Below are 17,606 nucleotides of genomic sequence, written 5' to 3' on the forward strand. Positions count from 1 at the left end.
AGCTTCAAGATTCCAAATATGTTTATGTCATTAGTAGGTATAAAGTTTAGCAGAATATGTAAAAAGGCTCATTCCATTTCTCTATGAAGGAAACATCAACACACACCAATCATAACTCTGTCTGGTCCCTGGTTCCGTAAGTAGTTAGTGAAACTTCTAGCTGGACTGACTGGATTTAAAGCTTCTCCTATCTTTGAAGTAGAATATTAGCCCTTATTTCATGAAGATACATACTTCAGTTGATATAAGAATGCCTACTTTGGACCAACAAGATCTTCTAGAAGTTAATTTAAGGCCTTATCATTCCAAATCTTGGCACGGTGCAATTTTGTTGTTGGCAATGTTAAAACAAATGCCCCAGAATTGGGTTTCAAGGCGATATCCCCAGCCCACACATCAAGTAGAATCAAAAGGTTGCACCCATTACCCAGAATTCATTTATAAAAATTTCTAACCCCATCCAAAGCCCATGTGAAGTCTTTCCAAAAAGGAGAACCAATAGATCTAGAACAGGGAACATTGGGTTTGTTAGTATGGTACTTATAATACAAAAGGGATAACCAACTCTTATCACCACCAAAAATATCTCTTAGCCCAAGAAGCTAACAAGACAAGTTAAATTCTCTTAAAATTTGGAATCTGTAGCCCACCAAAAGTATTTTTTCATGAGACATAAGTCCCCAACTAGCGAGATGATATTTGTGTACATCAACCATATTACCCCACAGGAAGTGGGCCAGCTAAGAAGTAATGGCTTTCATAGTCCATTTAGGGAACTTGGTTATGGACATGAGGTAAATGGGAATATTAGCAATACGAGTATGAAGGAAAACAAGTTTAGCCTCATAAGTGAGTAATTTACCTCACCAACCACATATTCTTTTAAGAAGTTTATCTATAATAGGTTGAAGGTCTCCTCTACAAAGTTTAGCAAAGTGCGAGGGAACTCCTAAGTGCTTCAAAGGAAAAGAGCTCCACTTACAACAGGAAATTTGGGCAAAAACTCTAGAAATCTCATTATCCATATTGATAGTTAATTTTCATCCCATAGAGAGTATAAAAAACATGAAGTCAAGCATTTGACATTATTGTCACTATCAAGGTTAGGATCAAGGAACAACCAGGTATCATCAATATATTGTAAAATCATGATACCACAGGAACAGTCTTGGAGGGAACCCGATATATTACATTGTTATTCGCATCTTTAACAAGCATACGAGAGAAAACATCTGTAACTAAACTAAAAATGATTGGGGGAAGGTAATCCCCTTGCGTCAACCGTTTGCCACTAATAAATGAAGGACCGTTCAAACAATTCAGTGTAACACATAAAGAGCAATTCTGAATAGGACTCATAACCCAACTAGTCCATTTAATACCAAATCCCCGAAAGAAGAGCATTTCCACAAGGAAATCCTAGATCACCATGTCATAATCTTTCTTATAGTCTAATTTAAGTATCACACGAGGGATTTTAGATTGACGGAGTTCACGTATAGTCGCATGAGAAGTGATAATAGTCTCAAGCATATACCCCATTTTCACAAAAGCAGTATGGCAACGAGACAAGAGTCCATCCCATATGGGAGGAAACCTAGCTATTAGTCATAGCTTTTACTAAAATCTTAACAAAGCATTTGATTAAACTAATTGGCCTAAAGTTTCTCATCTCTTTAGCGTTAGGTTATTTTTGTATCAAAGTAATAATAACACAGTTTAGTCTAGCAAACTACAAACAAACATTTTCAAAATCCATCACTAAAGCCATAATGTATTTTCAATTGGATCCCAAAATTTTGGATAGAAAAGAAAGAGAGTCCATCAGGGTCAGGTGCATCGCTGGAATAAGATCCCATAATTGCATTATTGATCTCTTCCTTGTAAAATGGTTTATTGATCTCCTCTAGTTCCAAATCATTAATATTCTCTTGATCGGACCAAAAAGAATCACCCAAATGAACATCGGGTTTAGATTCAAAGCCAAAATGTTCTTGTAAAACTTACTAGCTACATCCAACATATAGATATAGGAGGACATAGGTCCATTATCCCTTTAAGCAAGGAAATATGATTCTTACTTCTCCTCAGATTAGCTAAGGCTTTAAATTAAGTTGTGTTTCTATCACCTTCTGTAAATGTTTCTATGTCTTTGCCACATGGTAGTTTCCTGTTTTCTCCATATCCCTTTCAATTCATCCTTAATATCTTTCATCCTTCTATGATCAACATCATACACTTCAATTTTTCAAAGAAAATAGTGAATATTTCAAATTCTATAAGCAAATCATTTTCCTTTTTCTAGAAGGTACATCAGTACTAATGCTCATCATTTCACCTTTTTCCTAAATATTTTAATTTTAAATTGCCAAGTGTCAACACCAGAGGGGAAAAAGGAGAACATAAAAGGATGAGATAACTACAACTTTTGGATGGCGGGCCAACTATTAAAATCATAATGAGATAATCACCACTTTTCAAACCTAAAATCATGATGATAGGGTTCCTTTGATTGTTACTCCAAGTAAAAGCACTATCAGAAATTATAATTGTCATTAAATCCCATTTTTAATGCAAGCATTGAACAAAATTGCCCAACTATTATTAATAGTGCCATTAGATTTATCCTTAGCTTCTCTAATAAGGTTGAAATCCCCACCAAAAAGGGCAGGCCAAGCCCATAACCTCATGTAACTCAAAAATAAAGTATATCTTAGAACTCAACATAAGTTGTACCATAAATAATGATTAGGTGCCAACAAAAACCACCCTCCTTCCTTTTAAAGTAGCAATAAGGCAGTAAGTTTTAAAAATGCCAGAATTAATTCAAAAACAACTTCATTGGTAGTCAGCAAAATACCTCTAGCGACATTAGTGGAAGGCAACATATGTCAAGAAAAAATTATGTTATTTCCAATTGTTTTGTGAAAAGAATAGGAAAAATGACCCCTCTTAGTTTCTTGGGACCCACTAAAATTAGATTTATATTTAAGTATTAAACCGGAAAGGCACTGTGTTTTGCCATCTTGTCAAGACCCCTAATATTCCAGAAGATTCCAACCATGAGACCCTAAAAGGATGCACTAATTTCTCACCCCTTTCAAGATACCGTAAATTCACACAAGCAACACCTTTCTTTGACAACAAATGACTTTATCATGTGGAAGTATACAACCCTCCATAGCCTACATCTCCTTGCTCAAATATTGCGTTCCATTGGAGCAATGAAGATTATGATAATCCCCATGATCTAATAGGCCTAGGCGGCTCCAAGATACATATTTATTATATGGCTTGTGGATGAATGTGGTATTTGGATGGCGGGCCACCTTCAACACCAAGGGTGGTCAAATTGTGGCTTTTGTTCTCGCTGCAAGAAAATACTAGGGACAAAGAAGACCACACGCTCTTTTATTTCCAATTATCAATAAAGAATATAGAATGCTATCAAGTAGGGGAGGATCTACCTTCCCTTAATCCTAGGCTTGGCGGTGGCGCGATGCTTCATGTGTGGTGGTTTTCTATAGTATTTTTTTGAAGAAAAAAAAATACGGCATCTTTGGCACCTTAATCTATGATTTTACATGCTTTTATATGTCTGTGAGCTTGCCATTACTATCAAGGATTGTCTTGGTTTGCCAAATTCTTGACCCACCTTGTGGGTTGGACTTGAAACGATTAAGGAATGGTAGAAGATTACCACCAATACTCGGAATCAAGAGGTAGACTAAGGCACTCATCATGCTCACCCCTTGCAAAAAATTAAGATAATAGAGGTGATATTACATAACAAGCCGATCATTTCGGGAATTAAAATTGCCACATTAAAAGACAACTGGGTACTTAGAATTATGTTGAGGTGTAAAAGTTAGGGACATTTCTCCACGATACTCCCTCCTTTTCGGTTTATAGGGCTCATCTCAAAAATTTCAAATTTTTATTATATTAGGCTTATTTTGAGCCTAATTAAGTTAAAGTGCTTTGAGTCCCACATCATATTTAATTCATAGAAATAAGAGAAAGGAAATTAGTGGCTATGCATGCATCTTTTTCTACATGCACCATGCAAGTCCAACGAAAGGAAGGGTGCTACACATCTATTGCTTCAAAAATCGGATATATGAGAAATATTTCATCGGCTAGTTCAAACTAGTGTCATCCACTCACAATTCACCTTGGTTGATGAGATTTAAATTTTGAGCCATATAAATTTGAAAGGAGGATGTAGTAGACTAGCTTTGACACATGTAGATGTGGTGACTTATAAAAGCTTCGATGAACAAAAGGAGGTAAATATGTTGCTTCAGGTTCAAAAAATAATTCCCATTGAGTATTGCACGATGCTTTCTGATCTCTACTATTAAAGGGGGATCTGTCGTCGTCGTGATGGTTCGACCACATTCCCCACCTGGCGATCGATACCCTGTCCCACTCCCTCGCACGATCCAACCTACCGTGCCCACCGCTCGCCACGTTTTCTTCTAAAAAAACAGAAAAACAAAAACAGAAACATACACCCCACGTCCCACTCCTCCGTCTCCCCCTCCCCTTCCTCCCGATCTCGTTTTTCTCCTCCCTCCCAGAAAATTCGCCGCCGCCGCCCCTCCCTCTGTTGGAAATATGCCCTAGAGGCAATAATAAAATGGTTATTATCATATTTCCTTGTTCATGATAATCGTCTATTGTTCATGCTATAATTGTATTAACAGGAAACAGTAATACATGTGTGAATAAATAGATCACAATGTGTCCCTAGCAAGCCTCTAGTTGGCTAGCTCGTTAGTCAATAGATGATCATGGTTTCCTGATCATGGGATTAGATGTCATTGATAACGGGATCACATCATTGGGAGAATGATGTGATGGACAAGACCCAATCCTAAGCCTAGCACTAGATCGTATTGTTCGTATGCTAATGCTTTTCTAATGTCAAGTATCTTTTCCTTCGACCGTGAGATTGTGCAACTCCCGGATACCGTAGGAGTGCTTTGGGTGTATCAAACGTCACAACGTAACTGGGTGATTATAAAGGTGCACTAAGGGTACCTCCGAAAGTGTCTGTTGGGTTGGTACGAATCGAGATCGGGATTTGTCACTCCGTGTGACGGAGAGGTATCTCTGGGCCCACTCGGTAGAACATCATCATGAGCTCAATGTGACTAAGGAGTTAGTCACACGATGACGTGCTACGGAACGAGTAAAGAGACTTGCCGGTAACGAGATTGAACAAGGTATAGGTATACCGACGATCGAATCTCGGGCAAGTTCTATACCGACAGACAAAGGGAATCGTGTACGGGACTGATTGAATCCTTGACATCGTGGTTCATCTGATGATATCATCGTGGAGCAAGTGGGAGACACCATGGGTATCCAGACCCCGCTGATGGTTATTGGCCAGAGAGGTGTCTCGGTCATGTCTGCCTGTCTCCCGAACCCGTAGGGTCTACACACTTAAGGTTCGATGACGCTAGGGTTATAGGGAATTGTTATACGAGGTTACCGAAAGTTGTTAGGAGTCCCGGATGAGATCCCGGACGTCACGAGGAGCTCTGGAATGGTCCGTAGGTAAAGATTGATATATAGGACGGATGGTTTCGGATACCGGAAGTGTTTCGGGCATCACCGGTAACGTACCGGGACCACCGGAGGTGGCCCCGGGAGACCACCGAAGGGGGGCAACGACTCCGGGAGGCTAGATGGGGCAAGTGGGGGTGGGAACTAGCCCCTAGGTGGGCTGGTGCGCCTCCCCACTCAGCCCATAGCGCAAGGGAGAGAAAAGGGGGGCAAACCCTAGGCCAGGTGGGCCTAAGGCCCACCAGATGGTGCGCCACCCCTCCCCCCCTTCTGGCCGCCGCACCTCCCATCTTGGGGGGGGGGGGGGCTTCCGCACCCCCTAGGGTGGGAACCCTAGGGGTGGCACCCCCTCTCCCCTCCTCCTATATATATCGGGCACTTTTGGCCATTGAGACACACGGTTTTTCCCTCTCTCTCGGCGCAGCCCTGCTCTTCTTCCAACTCCTCTCCGCCGGTGCTTGGCGGAGCCCTGCCGGGAGACCTCGTCTCTCCATCGACACCACGCCGTCGTGTTGCTGGAGTTCTTCCCCAACCTCTCCCTCCTCCTTGCTGGATCAAGGTGCGGGAGACGTCACCGGGCTGCACGTGTGTTGAACGCGGAGGTGCCGTTGTTCGGCACTAGATCGGAATCGCTACGAGTACGACTCCATCAACCGCGTTCTAGCAACGCTTCCGCTTAGAGATCTTCAAAGGTATGAAGATGCTCTTACCCCTCTCTCGTTGCTGGTCTCTCCATAGGAAGATCTGAATATGCGTAGGAAAATTTTGAATTTATGCTACGTTACCCAACACCCTCTACCTCCATCTTGTGCCGCCCGGTCATGGATCTTGTGCCACGGCCGCCTCCTTTTGCCATGCCCGCAAGGTGGACCTGCAACGCATGTCTAGGACAGGGCACGGGATCTGCAGCGGTGGAAGCGACTATGGAAGGTGCTTGCAAGAATACCGGCGTCACTTGATCTCCACCGGCGTTCCTCCGTCTCCACCGGCGTGGCGGCGGCAGGATTGCGCACACTACCCATGGCACGGCGTATCAATGGTCCAAAGTGAAACGCGGCGGCCGCCGAGATCCTCGTCGTTGCGGCCGGTGAGATTCGGGGGTGTTCGGGATGCAGCCTGCAGGCGAGCGGCGCGGAGGCCTCGCGATTGGTGGGGCGGATGGGCAGATCTCACGACGCCGCCGCCATGCCGGCGCTCCTCGTCTCCCGCCTCGACGCCGACAAGGCCGACGCGCCGCCTCGCCCTCATCGCGCAGTCCGCCGACGTCGCCATTTCCTCCCATTGCATGCGTGCGTGAGTGTGGCGCTGTTGTCAAGAGCGTGGCGGCGATCTCATCCCGCCCCTTCTGGCAGGTTCGGTTCAGTTTGCGTCTCCTCCCTCCTCCAAGCTCACTCCTCGGACCCCCGACGGGGATTCGAATCTTCGATTTGGTAATATACGCATTGCATTGGATATCAAAGTTTGACCCATCTGGATAAAAAATGCAGCACCATGTGAACAATGGCCCGATGTTCAGCAGGAAGTACTTTGCAGCTCATAGGGGAAAATGTCTAGATATATTCCGTAGTTCTCAAGCAGGTACGATCCAATCAAACTCTCATATTTGTCTTTCACACCAAGCTTTGATCCCAATTTCCAAGTTTTAACCTTGCTAGGTCCTACAGAATTGCATGGACTATATCTTCGGGAGGTTATGGCTATTCGTGCAGTTACAATAGCACGCATGGGTGGATGAATGTGAATTCCAGACTAGCACTTTGCATGAGTCATGGCTCTCCCACATTGGTGACAAAAAGCTTTGACTGAATATTGCATCGACAATGTTTATGTCCAGTGTTCATCAATCCTTCTGCTATCGCCAGTGCTTCAGTTCATCAAGATATCTGCCCATGCGCATCTTCTTGAAGAACAGGCGTAAAACCTTGGATGCCCATAAATATGCTAGAAAAACATGGATGGTGGTAATCACCTGCGTTTGTTGTACATACATGTTTTTTCTGCTTTTATATGCCTCAACTATCAGCTGGGTATGAGTTCATCGTGCCGACAAGAGTGCAATTAGACAGGCTGATAAGAAGCCATCCCGACAGTTTTTATTCACTCAAAAGAATTTTAACTTTATCAAGTGAATTAGAGAACCAAGCAAAGGTTTCACGGACGCACCAATTAGTGGATAAGTCTATTAATTTTCCTATATATACGTCAAAGGAAAATTGTATAACACAGAGCAAATCCAATATACTTGGCATCTGAGTGAAATGAGTGGGTAACTCTATTAATTTTCATGTAGCTATGAGTTTTGTTATGTTTTCCTCATGTTTTCTTAATACAATAGAAGCATCCTACTTTTCAGTTTATAAGTTAGTTTATGACTTGATCCAGTTCCTAGCACAATCCAATCGAACATGTTTGGTCCAACACTTTAGGAAACCATTCACGTCCATATGCAGTTTTTTTAAGAAAGTAGAGATGCACTTTGATTCCATGTGTAGTCAATGACTGAATTTTTAAGAAATTCATCAGTTATATTGGATTCGTCAAAGAAAAATGTTTAATTGTGGGGAATTTATTTCGGTAATATACATCCATATATGTTCATAATCTCTTGCTTGGAGAACCATTTCTTTTGCCCCCATTGGTTGCATGTAAACATCAACCAGAAAACGTAGCCATGTCGTCAGAATATTGGAACATAAAAAATGGGTGCACAATACTTTAAAAAGCTGATGTTACTTTATAAATTAATGATGCCTTTGTTCGATGCAAAAAAATTGATTGTTAAGATAAGGCTGGGACATCTATTGTTGTGGCATACATTTTGGTCACTGATGTATATCAAAGGGAAACGCTCCCCGTCGTACGTGTGGCAGGAGAAAAACATCAGACCTATTGTGGTCCGTTCATCCATTGTTCATCCTACGATCATTACCTTTCAAAGAATAATTAAGAAAGTTCCACGCGCCCATCTTCCCGTAATCTCAACCTAATCTCACGCTCGTTCCATATCTCCCCTGATTAATCACCCTACTTCCAACTCACTCACCGCGGAGCTCACAATCCCGTCGATAACCCGACATCGCCGGCCAAATCTGATCCACTGCAGCGTCTACTCTTTGGCCCGGTCTCGGTTCCACCTCCCTGGTGCGCCATCCCGGCATTAGGCGGCCGTGACTACCATCGCCAGCGCGTCTCACCTCACCTAGGATCACGCAGCGCAGACCACTGGAGTACGATCAGCTGCCGTACGCATCGAGTGGGATGTGGTTGCGGCAGCTCGACTGGATCATGCGCGAGCACACCTTAGCACCGGCCACACAACCATGTGATGTAGACTCCATCAACTATTGGCATAAGCCATCAATCTGTATCCCCTAGGTTCGGTTTTCAGTGCTTCATATATATCAGATACGTGCTTTGTATGTTTAGATGGATTGGCAATACAGCCATGCTTCTCAAGTTCAACATCTTTTTCCTATTGTAACCACTGTCCCTTCTGTTTTGTAGAATTGTATGAATATGATGCTTCATGTGATGTAGACTCCATCAACTATTGGCATAAGCCATCAATCTGTATCCCCTAGGTTCGGTTTTCAGTGCTTCATATATATCAGATACGTGCTTTGTATGTTTAGATGGATTGGCAATACAGCCATGCTTCTCAAGTTCTACATCTTTTTCCTATTGTAACCACTGCCCCTTCTGTTCTGTAGAATTGTATGAATATGATGCTTCGAAATATCTATGATTCATATGTTTTGTACATGTGCTTCTTCATTTATACAATTTGTGGCATTTCGACTATGCTTACATTATTTTTATACTCTTGTGTTTTATATTAGATAACATGAAATTGATGCTTCCATAATGTTGTACTTCAGTCCAAATAGCAGTTTGTGGCAAAAGTCCACAATCAGTCTGTGAAATTAGTTTTTACTGTTCTTCTGTTTTTCTTTTTGGAAGTACTTCATACTCTTTCATGTTTCAGATTATATTTTATATTAGCTATTGAATTGTGTGCTATTAATTAATTCGTAAAAACAGATTGCCTACATCCAAGAGGTAGACCCATGCTTCGGTGTGTTTTATATACATTAAATATGAAGTTGCTGCATATGTTTTATATACATCCAAAAAGAAGGTCCATGCTTCCTAGTTTTATTTTTTGCATATGTTTCTGTGGTATTGAATTTTGGGATCAACCATTATAAGCGTATACTACTTTTATTGTACAAACATAGACATAACACACACTTTTATGCATCAACCACTACTAAGATGTGCTTCAACCACTGCCGATGTTGCTTCTACTTGTGCATTTTTGTTGTACATACATTTTGATCTTTAAGTGAATATTTGTGTCAACCACTATCAATATGTGCTTCCTTCTTTCTAACTGAATGCTTCTATTGTCCACACATTTTGCTCCACCCGAGTCTAGGATGTGCTCTATGGTGGCAGTAATTTGAATGGTGTTGCAATGAGGTTGAGTGGGTCGAGCTGAGACTAGACAACTTGAAGTTGCCGATCATACCATTTACAATGGGGAGCTCATGACGCGCACAGTTCTTGTCCATAATCAACTTGTAAATAGGGCTATTTTAATCATTTTTTATTCTTTTTGTAAGAACAACTATAATATTTCATGCATGTTCGATCGGTTTATTTTGGCGCTTAATCTTTCTTGTTGTGCTTTAACGTGGTTTCTTTGGGAACCTATGTTTCCATTTATAAAATATATGTTTCCTTTACAACAATGTATAATCTTAAAATATTTTAATTTTAGAATATATAGCCTAAATCAGATGCTTCCGTGGAAGGATATGTTTACAGGCCATAAAGCATGCTTCCATTGTTAAAGAGACTGTTTCCATGGCACAAAAGCAAAGTCACCATATCGTAAAAATGTGTGTGGAAAATAAATAAATATTTTATTTGATTCCATCCGTGTAAAGCCGTACTAGCATGGTATCAACCAAATAATTCTTGGAAGCAACAATTAACAGAAAAGGAAACAAATTATACTTGTACTCCTTAACTAGCTACCACCAGCCCCTGCAAAAAGGAACTGTCACCAGGGACATGCACACCTAAGCTACGCACGAAGCAGTCAATCAATGACAGAATCCAGAAATCACTCACGGAAGTTACTAGTGAATCAGACGGCCAGCCTGATTTTGATCGGACGCCCACGGACTAGTCTGATAAGAGCAAGCCATCAGTAGTCTGATGGCTAGTGGTTCCCTATATCAAATGAGCTTACCCAGGCACAATTAGGTCCAATTCTAATGGACTAATTGTTGTGGTTGGTAAAAGTTATTTCTTTGGTTTTGTATTGATGTCACGTCATTAATAGTGTTTGGAGAGGATAGGTTTTCCATCATGTATATATCTCTGTAGCATGAAGAAGTTTAATAAATGAATTAGATTTTTCTCTAATAAATAAATGTATCATGGATTCGCAAGCGTGCCTGCTCCTGTAAGCATTTGAGTGAATTAGGTCAACATCAAACACCATACTTACTATTTAGTAGATCAATGTGCTCTTTTCATATTGGTGTATCCTTACTATATTTTTGTTTATTGAATAAAGGTTACAAGTATGATGGTGAAGAACTTAGAATATGTTCTATGTGCACATATTTATCGAGTGTTGCGATTATTTTCCTCTTATACTCCAGCAAACTTTTTCCATTTTGCATCTTGAGATTTCATTTTGTTTTTTGGTTTCAGCTGCTATCTTGAAGTTAGTTTCAGATCTCACTGTTAATTTGCCAAAAATAAACATGGTACAGTGATATTTCCCTCCTTCATGGATGTATGCAACTGCATGAATGGGACAGCAAAGCCGGTGTAATGAAAATTCCAGAATGATGGCAAAGATACCAAAATACTTCTAATAGGAGAGGCAAGTTTTGCTTGAATCATTGTAGCTTCTTCTGCCACAAACCTCTGTTCATGCCTATGACATCTTCTGGTATCTTTTTTTCAAGGAAACCATTTTGTTTACACCATCCTATTGGAATGTCTATGGAAGCAATGAAACTTAAACGAACACTTCTAGGCTAGATATTCTTTAGGTCTACATATATATATCCTTTTCATGGATCTTGCCATCTTTATTTGCCAACCATTTGAACTATTTGAGAAAGTTGAAGGGAAGCTCAAGCAAATACATCATTACCTATTAGTTTTATTTTCGAGTTGTTGGAATCAGTCTGGAAAACATCTTCATATTGTAGATACGATATAACTGGTTTGAAGTCTTATACTTTGTTTGGCATTACACATTACGGAAATAGTGAGATTATGCTTATGCCATTGTGCTGATAGTGATTGGGTACTTAATAGTATGGAGAGGATAAGATCAGAAAGGATGGTGATATAAGAAAAGTGGGAAGTGGAAGAGGAAGAAAGTTGGGATGACAATTATAAATAGATTAGTACTTCAAATCTTTATGCACTGAGGTATTCTTTATGGTAGAAAAAAGTGTTTCAAAAGGCTCCTGATTTTCGTGAAACATTATGATGTATGTATGTTCTTTCACATGGAAAAATATGAAAGGGTACCCATTATGAAATGATAGACCAGTGATGCATCATTTCTTTGTCTTTCATATTGTAAATATGACTCATATGGCTGCACTCTGCAGAATATCGAGTTTGATAGTGATGATGATCGGAACCTAGAGGAGGAAGCAAGTAAGTTTCATTTGATTTTCTATTCATATGACGGCTATAGTGACCAAATATGTAAAGCATGGATTAGTTCACTTACTTCCTTGTATGTTCTATACTTCCAGTTTTTTGCTACTTTCTTCTTGCTGCCGCTTAGTGTACCACTAAATAATCAGTTGACCAGTGTTAGCAATTGTGCATCGATCCTATTTAGTTGTGGTTATGTTTGCTCTGTAGCTTAAACCCAAAAAGAATTACTATACAAATTGATACCACTTGTGGGAGACTCGTCTATGCCGATAATGCCTCCAATATGGTGGCAGTCATGGTGGAGGCCACCATGTGAGCTTCAGCTCATTGTGGTGTAGCCGGAGCGATTTCCTTCGTGGGCAGTTTTTGTTGTGCATATAATCCCGTTTTGTTACGTCCCTAACATTATTAATTTTATTTCTATGCCAACAACAACCAAGTAATGTGGGAATTTCCACGTCTTGAGTAATTACCGGTTAGTTAGATCTGACCGTTGCATGTGCTTAATGGGATGCCACAAATCTAGTGCAAGCATCGTCGCGGTGGCCGGGTTCAGCTGGACATGGGATGGTTCATCCCATATACCTACTCTCTAGCTAATTTAGTCTTCTCCAACATAGAAAATTAGCAATTGTAAATCATTGCCTGTGGTGGTGAAGTTATGTGTTGCTATAAAATCTTTTTGTGCCAGCCTCAAGGGGGTGATAAGGTCATCCACTTTGTTCATTCATTCAATTCTTTTTTGTTTTTTTGCTTTGAGTATAGCTGATCTCCATTAGATCTATTTCAATTACTCGTAAATTAAATATATTTTAAAAAATGTTATTTGCCTTGGGTGCGTAGATTTGAAGTATTTTGCACTAGAACCCTGTAGCTAGCCTTTTTTATGTGATATATTCAGTCCAACAAGGAAGATAAAATGCTAGAGCGGAAGTAAATCTTCTGAACTGAGATCACATATTGCCATGCTCAATGCATATTCCTGAAGTAGAATAGTTTTTTGTGTCCATATACTCTTTTTATTTCGTGGCAACGCACGGGTACTTAGCTTCATCTTCTTGTTCTCTGTTTGTGTTGTTGGAGATGACAATCACTTCATCTTTAAATTATGCAGCTGCCCATTTGAAGTTCTGATGCAATGTGATAAGCATTACACCATTTGGACAATGTAAAAGGTACTTCTTTATTGAAATACCTTTTTTCCTGTTTTTTTTGTCCTGGATTCTCTTTCGTCATTTGGTGTTTTACTGTGTCTCAAAGTAGACCTTTTTAGAAGTTATATATTGTATATGTTGATGCTTTTGTTTCTAAGATGTATTCTCAAGTACTCCCCCCACGCCCCGCTACCACCTCGTACCCCTCCGTCAAGTGTCGACTTTGTGTCGATCTGCGGCGAGCCGGAGCAATGGGAGCGTGTCGGAGCAGCAGGAGTGTAAAGAAGCAGCAGCGAGCCAGAGATGGGCCTAGACGAGGAGGTTGGCTTCTCCAAACAAGGGCCCGTCATGGCGGCTGGCGCCTACGCACAGCCACCACCTCGTTCTTCCCCGCAGCTGCCGGCGGCCGGAGCTTCCGCCCATACACGAGTCACGCTCAGGTGAAGCTGCAATCTCTTCCTTTTTTTCTCCAAAATCAGATTTAATTTGTGTTTCGTGTTTTCTGTGTTTCTGCTGATTTTCTTAAAAATGGCCCCGATTTAGGTTCAGAGTTAATCTTTCTTAGGATATGGCATGCTATGACTGAAGTTTTTGTTCCTTGCTAAAAAAACTTCATTTTTGTTACCTTCGATTTAGGTTCCCCTGAGGCCATGATTGAGGGTTATTTTTGGTGTATTGTTCCCTGCTAAGAAACATTCATCTTGTGATGCTTTTGTTAGCTCTGTCTAAACATTGTCTTATTACCCTTTCAGTGCCTGCTCCAATGAAGATGAATGCGTCCTTCTCGTTGATGCCGGTGGGTATATTTGAAGAAACTACAAAGGAAGCAGAAGACAATGTGCTCCCGAGAGAGATGGTAAACAATGCCATCAATCTGGACAATTAACTTGCTTTAATTATCGCAAGACTTCTCAAAACTGAAAATTTTGACTGCACCGGGTAAAATTGACTAAAGAAAGCAACTAAGACTTAATATATCGTTGTTTATATAGACTGAATACTTGTGTACTGTCAATATGCAGTAGCAGAAATTAAACTTCAGAGTATATTGTACTATCAACATTCAGAAGAAGAAATTCAGTGTTGTACGACCAAAATGATACGGTTTCGTCTTTGCTGTGCAATTTTAACATCAGGTTATCCAATGCACTCTTTGTTGTTCCACTAAAACTTCAGAGTATATTCAGAAGCAGGAATGTGCAAAAGATAAGTTTGAATCTTTCCCTTGCTGGCTGTTTTACTTTGCTTTATTCTTTCAAGATTTTTTCTTTCTGGTGGCATATGCATGTACTCCAATGGCAGTAATTGCCAAGGAATAAGCAGGGGAGCCTTTAATGGGGACTATAATAAGCAGGGGGGCCTTTAATGGGGACTATGGCAGTACTAAAGATTGTTCTATCAGAAATAAACATCAATGCTGAGAAGTTGGCAGTTCATTTTAGACTATACTAAACATTTTCTAATTGGAATTAAATAAACAAGATTGACAGTACTTAACACTCCATGTCGTAGTGAACATTGCAGAAATTGACAGAACACTTATAACTGGTGAAAATGCTACAGACCATGAATGATTTCAGAGATGTTTTCCTTCTCCCATTTTAGACCATAATAGTTAACAGAGCAAGCAAGGTACACGGTCAATTGTGTTTCAAATTACAGAGCAAGCAAGCAAGGGGTAACATTTCTACAGAGGACATGGTCAATTGTGTTTCAAATTACAGAGCAAGCAAGGTACACGGTGCAATGTAAATAAATTGTGTTTGAAATTGGAGCTTCTGGAGTACATTTTCAAACTGGCAGCAACACATGTAGGGGGGCATCAAAAGATTGGACCATGAGGACTGGAGTTTGAACAAGATGCAATTGATGTGAGAGGAAGAGACGTCTCTCATGCACTTTCGACGAGAAGTGGGTTGGGGGTGTGAAATCTCAAGATACTGTACAAGCTGGATGTGGTTGCCCCTTTCTCGTATACATGCTTGTTTTCCCTCAGGACAATTTAGTTCTAACATGGATTTCATTTATCATGTAAATTTTACGATCAAATTATGGATCTGAATGTTTGCTTCCTTTTCAACAATTATTTCTGGTTTTGCTTCCATGCTTTCAATTTTATTTAATACTCCCTCTGTTCACAAATATATGAGATGTTCTAACTTTTTTCGACTTGTATATAGTCACGTTTTAGAATTTGTCTTTTTCACTCATTTCAGTCATTATGTAGTCCATATTTAAATATTCAAAACGTCTTGAATTAGTTAACTGAGGGTGTACAATGGAGATCTTATTATTTAGTATGTTTTTTGTCATGGTAGGTTAGGATGATAGTAAGACACTTAACTTGTCCTCTAACGGTCTGATGGGGAAGGAGATGTCCCATTGTGAGAAATGACTGCATATGCTTGGTAGTTGTCAATATTTAGCAAAAGTAAACTGAAAGCATGACATATGTGTTCTTAAAAAGATTTATCATTTTACCCATATCGCTAGCATATACTGTCCTGTGACTACGTACGGGCATTAAACTAGTCAAAGAAAAGGTAGTAAAAACGGTAACTGGAATTACCCGAATTTTTTACTGATATTTTTCTTCAATTGCAAAAAAAGGAGATAGAGATTAAAAATCTAATTACGGATACAACCTCTGTACTTAATGTAATACTTTTTCGCAGTTTAAACTAGTAGTGCGAAAATACTATCTTATATGAGTGCAGTAGCACTTTTTTTTAGAAAGAAATGAATTCTGAGATGCTGGAGCACCAGTGGACTGTGGACACGAGCACCACTGGTGGGCTTCTTGGGCCACAGTGGACCTTGGAACTTGCGCCTAGCTACTACACACTCCCGTTGAATACGGACGCCGGCGCTACTAGCTTGTCCTCTCGTCTCGTGGGCTTTCGCGCTCACTGACACGCCTCCCTCCGTACCGTCTCTTCCCCGGCTCCCAGGCCGAGGCGAGCAGTTCTCCACCTTCTCTCTGAACCCCGTCCCCTGGCCGCTTCGGTTGACCAATCTCATCTTCTCCGATCTCCATCTTCAATCTACAGATACAACTCCCCCATGTTCTTGAACAGTCCCGATCCAAATAGTAAATCGCCTACTACTCCTAGATCTGATGTCATGGTTGGACGGTGGATCGTGGACGGCGATCGGAGCGTGCGCAGAGGGCCGGGAAGGGCGGGGCATTCCCTGACGGCGTCGGCAGGCATGCACCAACCCGAGAAGAGAAGGCCTTTCCCGGCCCGGACCCTGGTGTGGTGTCCGAGCTTTGGGAGACTGCGCGCCTGACTGTTGCATGAGCAGCTGCCGTTCCCATGCACGCACTGACCAGCACGCACACGGCGCAGGTGACTTTCATTTGGATGGTGGTGGTGGACTGGTGGTGCATGGGTCTGGATGGTCGAGGTGAAAGGATCCCTGCCGCCTCTGCGCCCTCGCCCACGCCCGCGCCCGCACCTGCATGGATGCGTAAATTTTCGTGCGGACTGCGAGTAAAGGCATGGCTGCAGAGCCAGCCGGCCAGGTAGCCCCTACGTACTGCGGCTGCAAAGAAAGCTCGGCCTAACCTACCCTACCCACACCCTGCGGCTATAGCTAGATGGAGCCTGCACGCGTGCGAGCGAGCGTGCGTGCGTGGTCGATGACTCTTCATGCCAAAATTAGTATTCCGACCTTCTCAACAATCTTTGTCACAAACTAAACTTTATATAAAAATATTTTACGAAATGAAATTTTAGCAATGTAGTCTCTGATGTTATTGTTCAATATAGAAACAACGAGCTAGATAGCGTTTCTGTCCTTTCCCGCTGTCAGGCCAAGCATGCCTACGTGACAGGTCAGAAACGACGAGCTAGATGTCCTTTCTAAAAATGGCATTGACCCTGACATTTCTATGTAAGGCAGAAACGTCAATAATGTAAAGATAATACTCCCTCCATTTCTAAATATAAGTCTTTTTACAGGTTTAACTAGGGGACTACATACAGATGTATATAGACATCCTTTAGAGTATAGATTTATTCATTTTGTTTCGTATGTAGCCATTTAGTAAAATCTCTTAAAAACGGAGGGAGTAGTATCATATGCATGATGTTACTCCCCATTATGATCAGCCTCAAAAGGTAGTAAGAGCATCTCTAGTAGAACCCTCAAACCCTCAAACCCTTA

The sequence above is a fragment of the Hordeum vulgare genome, chromosome 5H (genome assembly GCF_904849725.1).
Source record: "Hordeum vulgare subsp. vulgare chromosome 5H, MorexV3_pseudomolecules_assembly, whole genome shotgun sequence".
NCBI classification, from domain to species: Eukaryota; Viridiplantae; Streptophyta; class Magnoliopsida; order Poales; family Poaceae; genus Hordeum; species Hordeum vulgare.